The sequence below is a fragment of the Mustela lutreola genome, chromosome 11, assembly GCF_030435805.1.
Source record: "Mustela lutreola isolate mMusLut2 chromosome 11, mMusLut2.pri, whole genome shotgun sequence".
Lineage (NCBI taxonomy): Eukaryota > Metazoa > Chordata > Mammalia > Carnivora > Mustelidae > Mustela > Mustela lutreola.
The window spans coordinates 89,104,185-89,121,524 of NC_081300.1; the positions used below are offsets into that span (position 1 = coordinate 89,104,185).

The 17,340-nt window shown below is 52.3% G+C and overlaps 1 protein-coding gene across 7 annotated transcripts in view; it reads left to right on the forward strand.

The window, feature by feature from the left end:
• The window catches only part of NOS1 (nitric oxide synthase 1), a 175,719-nt gene that overhangs the window by 58,154 nt on the left and 100,225 nt on the right, over positions 1-17,340 (forward strand). For 2 of the 7 annotated variants that reach the window (XM_059140976.1, XM_059140979.1), the window contains exon 1: positions 5,019-5,188. The exons of 1 other annotated variant lie outside the window; for it this stretch is intronic. The gene's annotated coding sequence lies outside the window, so the exon portion shown is untranslated. Of the gene's footprint in view, positions 1-4,667; positions 4,800-4,939; positions 4,979-5,018; positions 5,189-5,437; positions 5,585-17,340 lie in introns of those variants that run through there. 4 more of the 7 variants (XM_059140977.1, XM_059140980.1, XM_059140982.1 and 1 more) reach the window with 4 other exon arrangements.

Here is a 17,340-nt window from a genome sequence, read left to right on the forward strand (position 1 = left end):
GGGTTGTTTATCAAGTCAGTAACCATTCCAGGGACTGTGGTGCCCCCACCCCTCCCAGGGGTTCTAGGCTCTCAGACAACCCTTTGCCCCACTCTCTGGCCCACCTGCTCTGCCATTCCCCAGATCCCCCAGGGCCACTACAGTGACCCATCCCTCTCAGGGACCCCAGAACCAGCATCTTGAGCTGGGAGCCAGGACAGGGATCTGCTAGGCCACTGACAGGCTGTTGCCCTTGGATCAATCACCAAACCTCCCTGGACCTTGGCCTCCCCATGTGTAAAAGCCACGGTTCGGGACAGCCATCTCAGGGTCCCTCTCACTCTGTGCAAGACTGCCCCACAGGCATGATCCTTCATAAGCGTATCTAAGTGACTTCCCCAGCCAGGCATGGTCAAATTCTTTTCCAGAATCAAAGGTGGGAGGGTAGGTGGGAGGACTACTTGGGGGGGGGGGAATCTGTGTGCAATGGGGGTCAGGGGGTACCCAGAGAACCTTCGGGAACCTTCAACTCAGGACAGAGAGGAAGACCAAGGGGCATTGCTGGGGGATGCAGGAGTGAGGGAGATGGTGAGTGACAGATAAGGGGGCGGCCAGGAGGGGCACAGGGTTTGGTATACAGTTGATGGTTAATTAAGGAGCTACAGTCATTATGTAGCTGGACTTCAGTAAGCTCTTCATTCATTTATTCAACACATGTTAATTTGGTTTTTGGTTGGAGCAGAAATTCTCAAACTTGATTGTGGACCAGGATCTCCTAGAGAACGTGTAGGAAACACAGACTCCTGGGTCCCCACCTCAGTGTGTGGTTCAGCAAGTCCGGGACAGGGCCCCCCACCTGGCATTGCTAATGAGTTCTGAGGGGATGCTCAGTTTCTCAGTTTGAGAAACACTGACTTTGAATTACAGATGAGACAGACCCCCCCCCCCCACCTTTGGGAGCTTCCAGCAGTGCAGCATTAAAGGAGTAAATATCCTAAAGTGTGTTGCCTTAAGAAAGGGGAAGGACAGGGCATTAGGGGAGCTCAGAGCAGGGGGTTCCCCAAAGAGGAGGTGTTTACACTGAGACCTGAAGGCTAAGTAGAAATGGCCCAGCAAAGCGGCAGAAGGGGGAGATTTTAGTTTAACACTAACTTAGTAGGGGCGCCTGGGTGGGTCAGTTGTTAAACATCTGCCTTCAGCTCAGGTCGTGATCTCAGGGTTCTGAAATCGAACCCCAAGTTGGGTTCCCTGCTCTCCCACTCCCCCTGCTGTGTTCCCTCTTTCACTGCTTCTCTCTGTCAAATAAATAAATAAAAATAATTTTTAAAAAAAGATAAACACTTACTTAGTAGCTGCCAGAACCCCTCTCACATTCCTCATCTTCCCAGTCAATGGGAAGAAGGCAGGATTGATCCCATTTTACAGATGAGGAAGCTGAGGCTCAGAGAGGCAAAGGACTAGCCCAATATCACACAGCAAGAAAGCAACCCCAGCCTGTCCCCGCACAGGCCACCTCTCAGGAGCTGCCCTTCTGCCGCTTCTGCCCAGCACCCCCTCCCCGTCCCCTGGGGGAGCCACCGCCTAGACACAGCTGCGGGGTGGCCAGCCACACTCGGCTGCTCCCCCGCCCCTCACCCAAGCCCTTCAAGTGTTTTCACTGCTGGGTGAATTCAACAGATGCCTTTCGATCGCAGCCTATTAAATTAGCCCCTCTCTGCAGCCAAAAGAAGATAATTATGTTTTCATTAGCCCTGGATAATGTATTACCCCCCTCAGTGGCAGCCACATCAGCAAAGCTCCTCCTTCCCCCTTCTCCCCGTGGTTCCACTGGAACACTGTGCTCCCCTGGGCCCACCTCTAAGCAGCCGTGTGGGGACTGGTTAGGGTCCAGGTTGGCTGAGACGGGGGACAGGAGGCAGCCTCCCTTCGGCTGGCAGAGGCCTTTTGCACACCCACCATCCACACAGGGATGGAGGACATGGGCCCTGGAGAAGATCCCACAGGAATTGTTCTCCTGATGACCACTGATGGGGGGCTTGCTCTGAGCTGACCCCTGGATGTGTCTCAGCTTCTCAAATCCTACAGTGGTGGGGGAGAAGGGTGGCTTTACCAGCATCTCCCCCTGAACACCAAGGAGGTCGTGCTGGAATCAGCTTAGAGTGAATGCCTGAGCAGCCTCAGAGAAGGGGCACCACAGAGGAGTTTTGGGGGACCGTCCCTCTGCATAGTCCCAGGACCACCCCCATGGCTGTGAGTTTCTGGTGTCAGTGCCCATCTGCAGCTGTTGAAGCCCCCTGGGGTCCATACTCAGCACAAGTGAGGGGAGCCCCACACACACACACCAGACACTCCCCTGCCACCAGAAAGACAGCTCTGACATAGCCACTCTTTTTCTCCACAAGGCAGCAGGAAGGGACCCACTTTGGGGTCAGTAGGACCCGAGTTTTTACCGCCAATTCACTGGGTGACCTGGAGCAAGTCACTTTGCCCCTTGGAGCCTCTCCTTTCCTCCCCGTACAATGGGAATAAGGAAAGGACTCGCCTCTTACCATTTTTATGGTCATTCAACGAGAGCCCTATCAAACACTTGGTTCAGACTGATAAAATGATTAAGTGCTTGGTACAAGATAGGCTTTATTCTTTCTACTATGACCAGGATTGTCCTAGTCCCCTAACCTGATGGAAACAAGCAGAGTAGGGAAGGGGACGCTCTCTCTCTCTCCTTCCCCTTTCTCTCTCTCTCTCTTTTGCTCTCATACCCACACACAGGACCCCTCGTGATGACAGGCTCCTACCTTGGGCTCAGAGGCCGCGTCTTCCCCAATCTCTGTCTCGAGAGCTCCTGTTTCCATTCTTTGCTCTCAACTGTGCCAGGACAGCTGGTGGCAAGGACAGACTTGGGGGAGTGGGGTTTCTGTCTCCCTCTTCCCAAGACCAAGCCAAACCTGCCTTTTGCAGACACAGCTCAGCCTTGACCCTGACCTCACCATCTGTGGCTGCCTATTCCCTCCCAACCACCCTTCTCCCCAGATCAGAACAGCAGGTGCTCCGGGAGAGGAGGTGGCCCGCCTGAGGCCTATTCTGGTCCTGAAGCGCACACAGGCAGGCGAGGTAGCTGTTCTGAGCAGGTAAACGGCCAGCCCAGTGGAAAAGTGGCTTCCCTTCCCCTGGCTTTCTGATTTTCCCCAGTTGCCATGGTAATTGAGGGGAACAGCATTCTGAGTCTGACACCACTGAAACCCAGTGCTCAACTTTGAAATGGTTCAGGCAGGGGAAGCTGGAAGGACTCAGCTGCAGCCCCAGTTCCCTGGGATGCCCCATCCAACCTTTGTCATCATGATTCTCAGCATTGTTATTATTTTTCCTGGCTACTGTTTACTGAGCATTTACTACATGCCAGGCACGACGCCAAGAGCTTCGCCATCGTCTTCCCATCGTACACATCTTTCCAATGACTGCAGACCCTTTTCACCACTGGGGAAACTGAGGCTCTGGAACTTGCCCCAAGCGGCACAGTTAGGAAGTGGCAGCATAGCCCTGCGGCCCAGAAGGAATTGCTGGTGTCTTCCTTCTAGCATGCTGAAGAAAACACAGAGCTCCACGCCCCTGCCAGCTTACTCTTTATTTCTTCCTCCTTTCCTCATCCCCCACACCTCTCTTCCTATCCCCAAAGTCACGCCCCTTTCTCCATGCTGGGTGTGCAAGACAATCTGAAAAGCGTTTATTAGTGACAAGGGGGAGGGAGGGTCCTCTTTGCCTCTCCTCTGCACAGCTCAGAACCTGAACAGGCTTGTTTCCCTCGGCAAGGCTGGGGAGGAGGTCAGATTCAAGCCAACCAGGAGCCAGGAGCTCAGCGTGTGTGTGTCTGTGTGTGTCTGTGTGTCTGTGTGTGTCTGGAGTCTCCTCTCTTTCCTTGGTTTTCCCATTCCTCCAAGAGTGTGTGAGCAGCAGTAACAGTGAAATGCAAAATCCTTTGCAATCTGCCCAGGAAAAGACAGCTTTTGAGACGGGTTTATATGGTTACCCATATGTTAGAGCCCCTAAGAAAGGAAGGAAAGCTTGGATCTCTATCTTCTCCTCCCCCAGCCCAGCCCTAGGCCTCTCCTCACCTGCAGGTCTACCAGGCCACAGGTGAGCCGCGCCCCTGCCCGGCTGCCCCGCCTAAGTGCTGCTCCCTGGAAAAGCAGAATAAGGCAATATTTTCAGACCTGGCTGCCTGTCTCCCAGTCTGCCCACCCAAGAGCCAGGGCCAGAACTCAGTTTGCAATCTCCTGAGGACTGCTGGGAGCTTCCAACCCTGCCCAGCGTGGAGGGGGGAGGGGGGCTGTAGGGCCCACTGTCCCATTAAGGAATCCTCTCCCAACACTGGTGTAGAGACAGAAAGAACCATCCCTGCTTCCCATGGGGCCTTGTCTGCCCAGAGGGCTGCCCTGTGGCCACCACATTCAGAGCCCCCTCCAGGCTCCCAAGAAATTGTCGTGGTGTGTGTATTTCCTGATAGGAAAAAAAAAAAAAAATGGAAATTAGGTTATATAAAAGATGTATGCTTCGGAGCCCAGAGCGGCTCTTTTAATGAGGGTTGCGACGTCTCCCTCCCCACACCCATAAACCAGCCGGGTTGGACGTCACCGCTAATTCGTTTCAGCGATGATAGGATAAAGGAGGGACATTAAGAAATAAATTCCCCCTCACGACCCTCGCTGAGCTCACGGCTCAGTCCCTACATATTTATGCCGCGTTCCCAGCCGCCGGGCGAGGAGCCACTTAGCGCCGCGGCTCCTCCGAGGGGCGGCCAGGCGGCGAGCGGCCGGGCGGACTGGGTGAGCCAGGGGCGCGCGCGGGGAAGCCCGCAGCCTCCGTCCCGAACTTGGCTTCGCTGGGGCGGAGGGAGGGGAGGGGACTCGGAGGGGTGGGGGCTCGGCGAGAGGGGGCGGGGAAGGATCAGAGAGGCACAAAGCGGCGGGGAAGGGGGAGGGACGCGCGCGGCTCCCATCCGGAGGTGAGTGGGTGCGACTGGCGCCCTCCAGCCGCGCGGGGCGGCTGACCCGGAGGATTCGGAACCGGGAGCGCGGCGGCCGCGGGCGCCCGGGAGGAAGAGGTGGAGGAGAAGGAGGAGGAGGCGGCGGCGGGCAGGCGAGCGGACCAGCGGGCGGGCGGGCGGGTGCGCAGCGCGAAGAGGCAGCCTCGGCGCTGCCCGACTTGGCGGCAGGTGAGTTCTCGGCCCAGCTGTCCCGCGTCCCCTCCCCGTGCCCCGGGGCTCCCAGCTCGGGCGCCAGCCTCCCGGAGCGCACCGGAGGCGCGGGGCTTGCCGTGCGTCCCAACTTGGTTCGGGCGACCCGGTTCTCCTCGCAGCGGGCGGCCCCCAGGCTGGGGGGCTCCGGGCCGGGGGTCGACGCGCCCGCCGCGCTCCAACTTTGCAAGGACCCGCGTCCCTCTCGAGCCGCGCGCTCGCCTGCGAGCTGCGCGCCCGCGGTAATGGCGGACCCCTTGGCACCGCTCGCTACCCACGGCGGGCAGCCCGCGGCTGGGGGCCGCCCGTGCCCGAGGATCGCCGCACCTGCCCAGCCTCAACTTTAAGCTTTCCTGCGTGCCCGGCCCTCCGGAGGTATGGCACCTGCGCGCCCGCGGTAATGGCGGACTCGTTGGCATCGCTCGCCGCCCTCGGCGGGGGCCGGGAGGCTGGGAGGGCTCTGCTCTTGGGAAGCGTTGCTCCGGCCTGGCTTCCAACTTTGCGAGGCTCCTGGTTGCGCTCCCGCGGTCGTGGCGGGGCCGCCTGCACCTCTTACTTCTTCAGCCCGGGCGGGATTGGGGTGTAAGAACGCCGGCTCCCAGACCTGGCAAAGTTGTGCCTCCCGCTCGGAAGAGGCTCTGGGGCTCCCTGCGCGTTCCCCGGACGGAGGACGGGCGCGCTCCGCCGGGATTTGGGGCCAGGCAGTGCACTGCGCGCGAAGGCTTTGCTTCCAGGTGATCAAGGGTCAGGGCAGCGTCCCCGTGAGATCCGACTTCCAGGGCCACCCTAAGGACCCTTGGGCCCGAAGGTCCGGGTAGGGCTCTCCGGACCGCGCCCTAGAAACCACAAGACTCGCCTCCACCTTAGGGGCACTGCAGCCGGAGAGTCCTCGGCTCTCCGGCTCTCCGCAGGCTGGAGACTGCGCTGTCTGGGGTGGGCACCAGGAGGAAGAGGCACCCGCTGAGAAGCCTATGGAACAACGGCAGGGAGCTTTTGAGTCAGGCAGGGAGCCTGGGTTCTAATCCTAGATTTACCCTTTACTGGGTGTGTGGCCTCAGTTCTCTTGTCTGTAAAATGGGGGAAACGATTCCTTTCTGGCAGGGCTGTTGTGGGGACATTAAAAAATTATGAATGGGAATGTAGGGTGTAGCGCAGATGGTCAGTATGGGGAACGTTGCTGAAATTTTATTGTTATAACACCCCTGAACCAGTTCCGGGAGGCTCAAGGGCGAGTTGTTTCCTGCCGGTAGGACCTGGGGGGCCCCTCAAGGTCCCCAGGCTCTGGTGGGTTGCACTTACGTCTAGTGCAAATGAGTCGCCCAAGAAAAGATGCACGGTGTTCTTCCTGGCAGATGTGACCCCCTCTAATCCCTTATTTTAGCTCAAACACTTCACCCAGGCCCCTGAAGAATGTACAAGTGGCTGGGGAGGGAGCACCACCAAGGGGGGGGGACGGGGAGGAGTCCCTGAGCAGAGAAGTGGTGCGGGTGAGCCAGCCCACTCAACCAGGGCTCAGGTAGACCAGGACCTTGGAAGAGAGGAAGAAGGAACTGACCCCTCAGGCCAGTCCCCCAGAAGGAATGTGAAAAATTCTCTCCCTTTTTTCTAGCTCTTTCTCTCATTGGTGTTGGGTCCGATGCTGCCCATTGGCAGACTCAAGGTGCACTGATTTTCCTCCATTGTTATTTTGAACTTAAAGCAGGGAAGGGGCCTTGCGTGCCCCACTGGCAGAGTGGTGTCCCTTCTTCTCTGCCCCCCAGGGCATCTCTGCATCACAGATTTAAGAAGCTTTGGCAAGAACCCGAAGGGAGGCATTCTACACCCCCCTTTCACCACCACCACCACCCCAATCCTTATGACCAGTCCAGGTTCCAGAAGCCTCTGAAAGAGTACACACCTTTGTGCCACATCCAAGGCACTGTCACTCACAAGATTCCCCTGGAATATGCCCAGAATGCTCCCCAAAACTCCCCCCAGGTCACCAGTCAGCCATCTGAATCCCATTTCGCAGATATGGAAGCTGAGGCAGGCGAAGCCAAGCCACCTGCCCATAGTCGCCTCGCTGGTAAGTGGCATAACCAGAGACCATAGACCCAGGTTTTGTCTTTCTAACCGAGGGGTTTTGCCCACGTCTGGACACCTAGGCAGTCTGACAAGGACATGCTCCTGCCCTAGCACTCAAAGTCTCATTTCCTGATCCATCTGCTTTCCCAGAGGCCATTCCAGTGGTCATGGGCATGACTGAGTCTCCAGAAATTGTAATATCCCCCCCCCAAAGTCCCAGACCGCATAGGGAAAGAGCCAGCAGCCTGGTAGAGATCTGGGAAGGGTCTTAGCTTGAGGCCTTGCCACTTAACCTCTGCAAACTTCAGTTTCATTATCTGCAAATTGAAAACATAACTCCCGCAGGGTTGTTTTGAAGATTTTCTTCATCATCTATGTGAAAGATAGTCGGCAAGCAATAGGTTTATGCCAAAGTTGGTGACTGGGGAAGAAAGAGACTCTAGAAGGAAGTCTTCTCTGGTACTCTTTGGGGCCAGTAAAGTAGGGGTGGTTTTCCAGACCTGTCTGTCCTGTACTTTTTCTGCCTCTTCTTTGTTTTCCCCAAATGGCCAAAGCAGGCTATCTGGGAGGCTTCATCCAAAGAGAAGGACCTTGCCAGAAAGGGTGAGGGGCTAGCAGTGGTGTGGTAGGCCAGTTGGCTACCTGAGGGTCTCTGCATTTGAGTCACAAGGCGCTGTCCAAGGTACTAACTGGATCTTTATCCCCCAAACCTTCCTCCTGGTGGGGATCTGAGTTTCCTAGGACAGGGGAGAATCTGGGGGTGGTTCCCCCGGGTACTGTGAGCATGTATAGGTCTGGCTGTGCTGCCTCCTCGGGGGCATGTTTAGGGGTGTCTTATGACAAGGCTCAATATATTGCCCGTCATTCAAGTTCTGTGGTCTCCGTGTCTTGGTGAGCTTTGGAACGTTGTTGAGAATCACTGGCAGCAATCTGGGCCCTTTTGAACTGGGAGCCTTTTCCTATTGGAAACTGGAATGTGTAGAAGTTGAATTTGGCATTTTAGGACCAATTTTCACTCGGTCTATTTGAACAAAGGGGCATGCTTCCAACCACAGGTCGGTGCGGGTTTGTGTGTTTAACCACACAGTGGCTGCAATGACCATAGACTTGACGTTTTTCTCATTCTCATACATGATAGCATTTAGACCTCATCTAATCCAGCACATGCCAAGCACTGGCCCGGTGGACTATCCACTATCCACCCAGGTGCTGGTTAAAAGTCAAGATGCCAGGTCCCACCCCGGATCTAATCTAACAAGTCAGGGTTTCCAAGGGAGACCTGAAATTTCTGTATTCTTAACAAGACTTCTCCAGCAGATTCTAATGCCCTCTGCTCTTGTTCATCACCCTCATTTTACAGACGGAGAAGCTGAACTCAGAAAAGGTGAGTTCCTTGCCGAAAGCCACATAGCACTGTATCCATGAAGCTGGGGTAGAAACTCAGTGTCTTGACTCTTTGCCCAGTGCTCCGTTATGATAACAGCAAATTTACTCCAGGATAGAGAAGTCCTGTAGATTCCAAACTAAAGAGGATTTAATTACCTCTGTCTCTGTCTCTCTCTCCCAGTTGTTGTCAGATTGTTCAGGAGGGACTGAGCAGAGTCCTTTCCACTTAAACTTTCTGCACATCAGCCCTGTGTCCCTGTGTAACGCTGGGCATGAGTCTCATGGGTGGCTCCATCTCTCCTTTGGGAGGGGATTTCATTTAAAAGTGACCTGTTGGGGCGCCTGAGTGGCTCAGTGGGTTAAAGCCTCGCCTTCGGCTCAGATCATGATCTCAGGGTCATGGGATCAAGTCCTGCATTGGGCTCTCTGCTTAGCAGGGAGCCTGCTTCCTCCTCTCTCTGCCTGCCTCTCTGCCTACTTGTGATCTCTGTCAAGTAAATAAATAAAATCTTTTAAAGAAATAAAAAAATAAAAGGGACCTGTTGGTTGAAACTCTAGAAACCAAGTAATCAGACACTAATAAACCCTAACTACCGCTGATTTCACCAAAACCATTGGTTTGAGCTCTTTGACAGCTGAGTCAGCACCCCTCCCAACCCTTTATAAGTCCTACGTCTTTGTCACTCACATCCCTGTTCCCCGGAGCAGCACCCAGCAATGCAGGCAAATTTGAGTCTACTTGAATCTGTTAAGTAAAAATGATCTAGCAACAGATAATCCCCGTAAGTCCCCAGTACAAGCGTAGCTGGCGGGGTCCAGCAGACACAGGCATATTTAATGACGAGAAGCTGAAGACAAGCATCAGTTATGTGTGGCTCTGCGGCAGACGTCAGGACGTTTGTCAGATGTGTAATGATGAGAATCAAATGGCAGGCTCCATGCCGGACCCCAAGGGCAGATGCCCAGATGAAGGCGGCGTGAGCCCTGCTCTGATGAAGCCTGCGGTCCAGCCAGGCAGTGGGCACCAAACAAGCCTTGTTCCCGGGGATGATGGCTGTGTGGGACAGGTAGCAGTGCAGTGCGGCATCCGGGAGGAAAGACTGGAGACATCAGTTTTGGGCTTCTCGGAGGAGGCAGGCTTGGGACTGGGAGGCTTCTGATTTGTAGCAATCCCTGCTCCCCACCCCCCGCCCGACCCACCACCGTGACAGGGTCTCCAGGGTCTCCGGTGCTAAACTGGGTCAAGTGCAGCTGGGTTGAAAGGCAGAGCACCAGACTGAGAGTCGAAAGAGGGTGTCATCTGGGGAAGCATCGACACCAGGCCCTCGCACTTGTGGATTCCATGACTCGGGGTGATTGAGTGACCCCCCTCGGAACTGCAGGTGTCGTCGTCCATAAAATGGAGATTCTGGCTGCTGTGCGGGGCTGGCCAGAGGACACACGCAGCGTGAGAGAGTATGTGCGGAGCTCTGGCATGGGAACAGCATCAGGCCCATGGTCATGTTCAGCACAAAGCAAAGAGATGCACAAAAGAAAGACCCCTCCAGTTAGCCAGCCGATGTGGAACCCAGCCTGTTGCCCTCACCCGGCCCCAATTTTCTCATCTGTGAAACGATCTTAGCATTCAAAGGCAGCTGCATCCAGAAACCTACAGATACATTCTGTCTGGCTGGGGCTCCTACAGGATTTCCTTTTGGTCTGGATTTCTTTTTTTTTTTTTTTTTTACCTTTAGGTCACAACCCCCCACCATTGTTTATGTCACTTGCCCAGCCCTTGTAGACATTTTCCATTTACAACCCCACAAAGACCTTTTCCACTTTGACGTTCTGCGGCTCTCCAGAGACACACATTTGTCCGATTCTCGTCCATCAGTGGCATTCGTGATTTCTGCTGACAGCGTCTGAAGAAAGCCTCCTCTGTGAGCCCCGGAAGCACAGGGCCGGCTGCAGGGGGGACATTCCCCTTTCCAGCCTGGGCTGCTGTTCCATGCCCTGTCCCCTACCATCACGAGATCACCTCTTCTCAGGTGGGGTTCCCAGGAACCACAGGTCTTCTTTTTGGCCACTCGAGCTGCTTTAGGAGTCTTGCCCTGAAGTCACCTAAAAGAAATGCCACAGAGTATCAGGGGTGTCCTGAAAAGTGCCTCTGCTTCTGCTGGGAAACGTGACCCACCAGCCTTAAGTAACACTCGGGAATCCCTTCCTTATCCAAAAACCTGAGAGCTCAATGGGGGACTTACAGGGTGGGCCTTTCTGGAACCTGTTTCCAGGTTGAAATGAAAAAGAGAGCATGGCGACTTTTTAGATGCTGGTAGGTGAGCCATCATGGCTGCTTCTCCGCTAGAGGATTTCTTGTCACGAGGGAGAGTCTGGGAAGCCCCTTCTTCCTCAAACAAACATGCCCCAAGCTCCCGGCTCTGTGCAGAAACCCTGAGAGAAGCTGAGGCATAAAGAAGTAAAAGACACTGTCCCTACCCTCTAGTACCTCGGGTGTCCAAGAAAGGGACCGACTTGCCAATAACTACAATACAGTGGGGTACCTGGTGTAGGCAGCCCATCCTTTTTGGTTATTAAAACAGCCATGGGATCTCATCGTGCTGTATTTCATTACAGGAATGTTAAGCACAAAAATGGAACCCAGAGGGATAAGTCAAAATAAATACTACTCGATAGCAACAGACATATTTTGAGCATGTTTTTTTTTTTTCCCTTTGGATTTTTAAGGCACTCTCATAGCTCCAAATAGTCAATATCCAATAAGGAAAATGAAAACAATTACGTTCGTGTAACCAGAATGCAGGTAATGAAAAGAGTCAAGAACATCTCTGTACTAGTTTATTAAGATAAGTCTTAGCTGGAAAAACCTTCATTTGTCATTTCTTTCCTAGTATCACTGTAGTCCCTGAAATAAAAGCCTTTCTTTTTTTTTCCTCGCCAGGCAGGGTATAAAATAATGAGACAGGAATGATGTTTGGGGTTGGTATTTTTATTGGTTTTGATTATTTTTTTTTTTTAACAAGCATGCAAAACTCCTACGTGTAGGTAAATGTTTCTTTAACTACTGTCTTCAACACACAGGATTTCTGGCAAAGGGTTACCTCCTCCAAGACTTGCCTTCCAAAATTACAGATTTCTTTCTGACTCTTCTGCCTGGTGACAGCTCATTGGGCCTTTTAGGGTGCATTTGTCTTTTAGAAACAACAACAAGTCCTTGGGAGCCACATTTTGTAGTTAAAATGGGTGATGACATTGGGATGAGATCCTGTGGAGATTTTGTTTTCAGGAGGGGCTCTTTTTCAAAACAAAAGTGTATAAACAGCATCATGCCCCATGCACTCTTCCTCTCGAGATTCTGATGACGAGAACCAGCCCCATGAAGCCCCAAATCTTCCCACTCGAGAACCTCTTGATGGCCTCTTGCCATGTGGCAGATTGGTTTCTCTCTCCTGAGCCGGAGGGATTAGATTTACTACTTTAATGCCCATTGTTGAAAACACAGCCTTCGCTGAATGTCTGGGAACATTTTGCAAGGAGAGTTCATTTCCTTCAGCGCAACAATGGTACTTTGGGGTTTGGTGGGGGGCAGGGGGAGCGGTCTTTATTCTAAGATATTCATGTTTAAGAATCGAGGGCTGAAGCATCTTATCAGCAACTCATTTTCAAATGGTTCAGCACAGGGGAGCTACAGATCGATGATATAGAGTGGTACAGATAGATGAAGTCAGAGAGAGATGATAGATGGACGGGTGGATGGATAGACAGACAGACAGACACCACAAGTAGGACAAAAAAGGCCAATGCCAAGAGTCGTCGAATGCAGTTGGAAGTTTATAGTTGTTATTGTACTATTCTTTTCAGTTCGCCGTGCTTAAATATTTCATAATAAGTTGGGTGGCAAGAATAGCTTCAGGCTTTCCTCTGGGTTAAATTTTCCCAAGTTTCTTACGAGGATAGCATTCAGCCTCCTCCTCTCCGTCCCCCTCCCCACACACGCTGGCATGTGCGCGCGCGCACTCATACACACACACACACACACACACACACACACACACTCATGAGCACTGCTTTTCCTGGAAGAAATAATCCTGCAGTTTAGCAGAATGTCACTGTTTTCCATGGCAGCCTTTCTTTACATTTTTCCCTCAGCATTTTAATTAGGGCTGTGAGTCACTGTGCTTTATGAAGGCTGGTGACAATGTCATTTACGGCTGTTTAGCATCCCAATCGAGCCTTCTTCTGCGGCGCTCATTACATCAGGGGCATTGAGCAGGGAGCAGGCGACACTTCTCTCTGTCAGCAGCAGAACAGGCTCCGGGCCTCTTGAGGAATTCAGAAATGAGCTTGAGGTTCGTCCCTGGAATATCTTCCTGGGTCCCCTTTTCTTCTGCTGAGGTTAATAGCCCTGGTGGGGTTTGAGTGCTTTTCAGCTGCTGAAGGTGATCCAGACCTGAGGACTGGACATCCTTCTTGGAGACAGCAGGCTTTTCTCGCTGGCACGGGGTGCGGGGGTGGGAGGGGGAGGTCTGACTTGCCCTGACATCGGCCCTTGGATGAGTGAGACTCCTGTGGATATGAGGCAACAGCAGGAGGCAGGATTCTGGAGCCCACCCAAGCCAAAGTCGAATGCAGCCACTGCTACGTGTTCACCCTGTGAGCTGCGGGTAGCTGTGCATCTCTCTTTAAACCGCCTTTTCCTCTTCTGTAAACCTGAGCATAACTCTACTCTACCAGGTTATCGGGACCCTTAAGTACTTGGTGCCTTTTTGTGCTCCGTACATTTCTTCGTGAGGATGAGGACCCCCGTTAGGATCCTCTGAAGACATGCTACACCCTTGAGCATTGGAGTTGCTTCTGCTATTCCTCATCCCTAGGCCCAAGATGCAACAGAGGTGAAAGTTTGTCAGCCCGGATCTGAGCAGGACACGGGAGACACCTGTAGCGATGACATTTTGATTCCAAGATAACACAATGAAAGTGTTATTTAAGGATATAGTTTAAGGGGGTGCCTGGGTGGCTCAGTGGGTCAAGCTTCTGCCTTCGGCTCAGATCAAGATCTCAGGATCCTGGGATCGAGCCCCGTGTCGGGCTCACTGCTCAGTGGGGAGCCTGCTTCCCCCCTCTCTCTGCCTGCCTCTCTGCCTCCTTGTGATCTCTCTCTCTCTCAGTCTCCATCAAATTAATTAATTAATTAATTATTTTAAAGAAAGGATACAGTTTAAGATGCTAACAAGGGAGAGGGAAGCACCCAGGGACCAGCAAGAGTAGGGGGGTGACGACCACCGCAGGACTGATGGAGCAGGTGGGGAGAGCTTGTTCCCGAAGCCCTGTGGGCCATGCAGTGGGGAGTGGGGGGCTCTTAGTGGAAGCTGTGCTCAAAGAGGAGTGCAGTCCTCTCCAGACCACAGCACTGGGGCAGCCTGGAGCCCCCTCTCCCTCCTCCTTCTCATCTCCTTTGTGCCTCCCGTTGGCCAAACCCAATCAGAAGCCAGAGGACAAGGAGCCTATTGATATCCATAGAGGTTAGCCTCCTCCTGGGGCCCAGGGTGGAGAACGGACCTGGGGGCAGGTCCCCCAGGAGGGGGCATCCATCCTCACGTGGACAGGGAAAAGGGGAAGACCTCACTGATAATCAGGAAGAAAACCAGCCCCCAACTCGTCAGCTCCAAATAGAAACCTGCTTCCGTCATCTGGGATGTGCTGGAGTGTCTCCAGCTTTCTGTAGGATCCCCATGAAATTCTCAAACCAAATCGGGCCTTTGCGTTCATTTCAAACACCAAAATGCATCCCAAGGTACTTTGAGGAAATGGGAGCGAGCATTATAAAATCAAATGAACAGTTTCAAGGCATTGCAACTTCACCAGCAAATTGTAGGGTAGCGTCTCGGGAAAATAAAGCCTCTGATCTACCGAGGAGGTAAGCCTTATTGGAGAAGCTGCTGATAGAGGTTTAGTGTTCAGTCAACAAGGAAGCAGTGTAGTGTCTGTTGAATGTCCACTCTGTGTGGCTCTGAGCACGTAGCTGGAGGCGATGGCCTGGTGTATCATACCTGTCAGGTACACACTTTGTGAAGCAGGAGTTCTCAGATGCCAAAGCAAGGCATTCTAGCGGTGCTGTCCCAGGGACCCGGAAACTTCATTGCTGATCTTCAAAGAGATTAATGGATCAAACTTGGAGGAACTTTCTTGATGAAAGCCGAGTGATGGTGTAGAAAGGCTCACGGAGTGGGCGCCAGGAGGCCGATGGGGGTGTCCAGGGATGATGATAGCACGGACCAGCATTCTTCTGGTCAGCAGCTGCGCTAAATGCTGGGCTCACCAAAGCACAGCTTCTCCAAAATGGTAAATTATGGTAAATTAACATAACATGAAATTTCTCATTTTAAAGGTATACAATTTAGTGGCCTTGAGGGCATCCACTGTATTGTCCAGCCATCATCTCTCTCCAGGTCCAGAACATTCCATCACCCCAGCAGGAAACCTTATCCCCACTAAAAATTGAAAACGCAGGTTCAGGCAAAAATGTGTACCCAAATGTTCACAGCAACACTACCTGTTTGTTTGTTTGTTTGTTTTTTTAAGATCCTATTTATTTATTCGAAGGAGAGAGAGATCACAAATAGGCAGAGAGGCAGGCAGAGAGAGAGGAAGGGAAGCAGGGTCCCTGCTGAGCAAAGAGCCCAATGTGGGGCTTGATCCCAGGACCCTAAGATCATGACCTGAGCCAAAGGCAGAGGCTTAACCCACTGAGCCACCCAGGTGCCCCAACACTACCCCAGGTGGAAACAGTTCAACTGTCCATCAACAGATAAACATAATGCAGCATGTCCATATAATGGAATACTATTCAGCCCTAAAAAGGAATGGCTTACTGATGTGTGCTGTGGCATGGATGATCCTTGAACACAGGCTGCTAAGCAAGTGAATGCAAGGCCACAGATCGTAGGATTCCATTTGTAGGAAATGCCTGGAATGGGCAAATCCATAGAGACAGAAAGTGGTTGCCAGGCGCTGAAGGGAGGGGCAAAAAAGGCAGTGGGGAGAGACTGCTTAACTCGTACCCATTTTAAAACTTTTTATTTTGAAGTAGTTTTAGATTTACAGAAATGTTGCCGAATAGTGCAGCAAGTTTCTTTATCCCCTTTACTCAGCACCCCCTAATGTTAACGCCGTGTATGGTTTTCTCATAGTCATGAACGAAACTACAGTTTATTTGAATTTCACTTTCCCATGAGTGGCCGTTTTCTGTTCCCAACTCTTACCCAGGATCCCACACACTCTCAGAGCTCATTTCTCCTTGGTCTCCTCTGATCTGTGATAGTCCATCACACGGGCTGTCTCTCCTGAATTTGACAGTTGTGAAGATGACTGGTTGATGACTTTGGAGAAAGTCCCTCAATTTGAGTTTGTTCAGTGCTTTTCTCGTGACTGGGACAAGATGATACCCATTTGTTTGTTTTATTTGCTCATTAAATATTTGTTTTGATCGATAATAGAAAAACGTAGCTGGCCCTCTTTGTACCGTGATTTCATGGATGTTATTCCTCAGGATAAGGCTGTCGTTAGGATTTAGGGTAAAACGTGAGTCAGCTCTAAGGAAAAATAGTAGATGATTGCCTAGGATGAGACACAGGTACAGCACAGAGATAAGAAGGTGGTTAAGACCACTGGGGGGAACTGACACCATTTTATGTAAATTTTATGTAAATTTCATAAGCGCCTTGCAAAGAAAATACTATCATTCACCATTTTACAGGTTAGGAACAAGAGGCACAGAGATGCCAAGTGCCTTGCCCAAGGCCAGCCAAGTCAGTAAATGGCAGAGTCAGCATTTGAAGCCAGGATCGACAGTCCTACCCTTGACAACCGCCCCCGCCCCCAACAAGCCTTCTTTGCCATGTCTGTGATGTCAGCTTTCGTGCTACTCATGGTGGCGTCATTCTCTTTTCTCTGCGATTTTACTGCAGGGGAATGTTTGCGGAGCTCTGTTCTGTAGGGCTGAATCAGGAGGGAAAGTGTCGCTCGGGCTTGAGGGAGGGGTGACTTCTAGGGGCTTACCAGGTGCACTGGTACAACAGGAGATGAAGACCCAGCCAGTTGAGGTAACCCCAAGGTAGAGTCCCTAAGGAAAACGAATGGGGTCTTGGACTGTGTGTTCCCTCTAAATGAAGAAGGGAAGCTGGTTTCTGTCCAGCTCCTGTTGGAATGAGTAGGCAGACTGGTTTGACATCAAAAGTGAGAGCTCCATTTACAGAGAAAGGTGTCAGTCCAGAAAGGGTCTTTGTAAATGCACCGAGTTGAGGGAAGAAGCAGCTAAGAGTTAAGGGTGACAATTATGTGAAATGCTCTACCGTTCTCAGTAGCTTTAACCCGAGGATAATGAGACACAATGAGTGTCAGCCACAGGGGATAAGCAGGAACAGGTGCAGAGGGCTCTCAGGAAGGTAGGCATCCATCAAACCCCTGGATCACCCAGGGTCACCTATGGCAGGACCCAAGTCACTAAGCACATCTGTCCTTGCACTGAGCAGCTTCTAAAGGTGACCTTCCTTGTTTCCCTTTAAAACTCACTACAGACAGGGGTTCCCACGGTCAAATAAATACCTGAAGGGTCCTGACAACAAACACATGCATGAGGGGGGCTGCGTGGGAGCCCAGAGGAACTGGAGAGCTTACAACCTGTC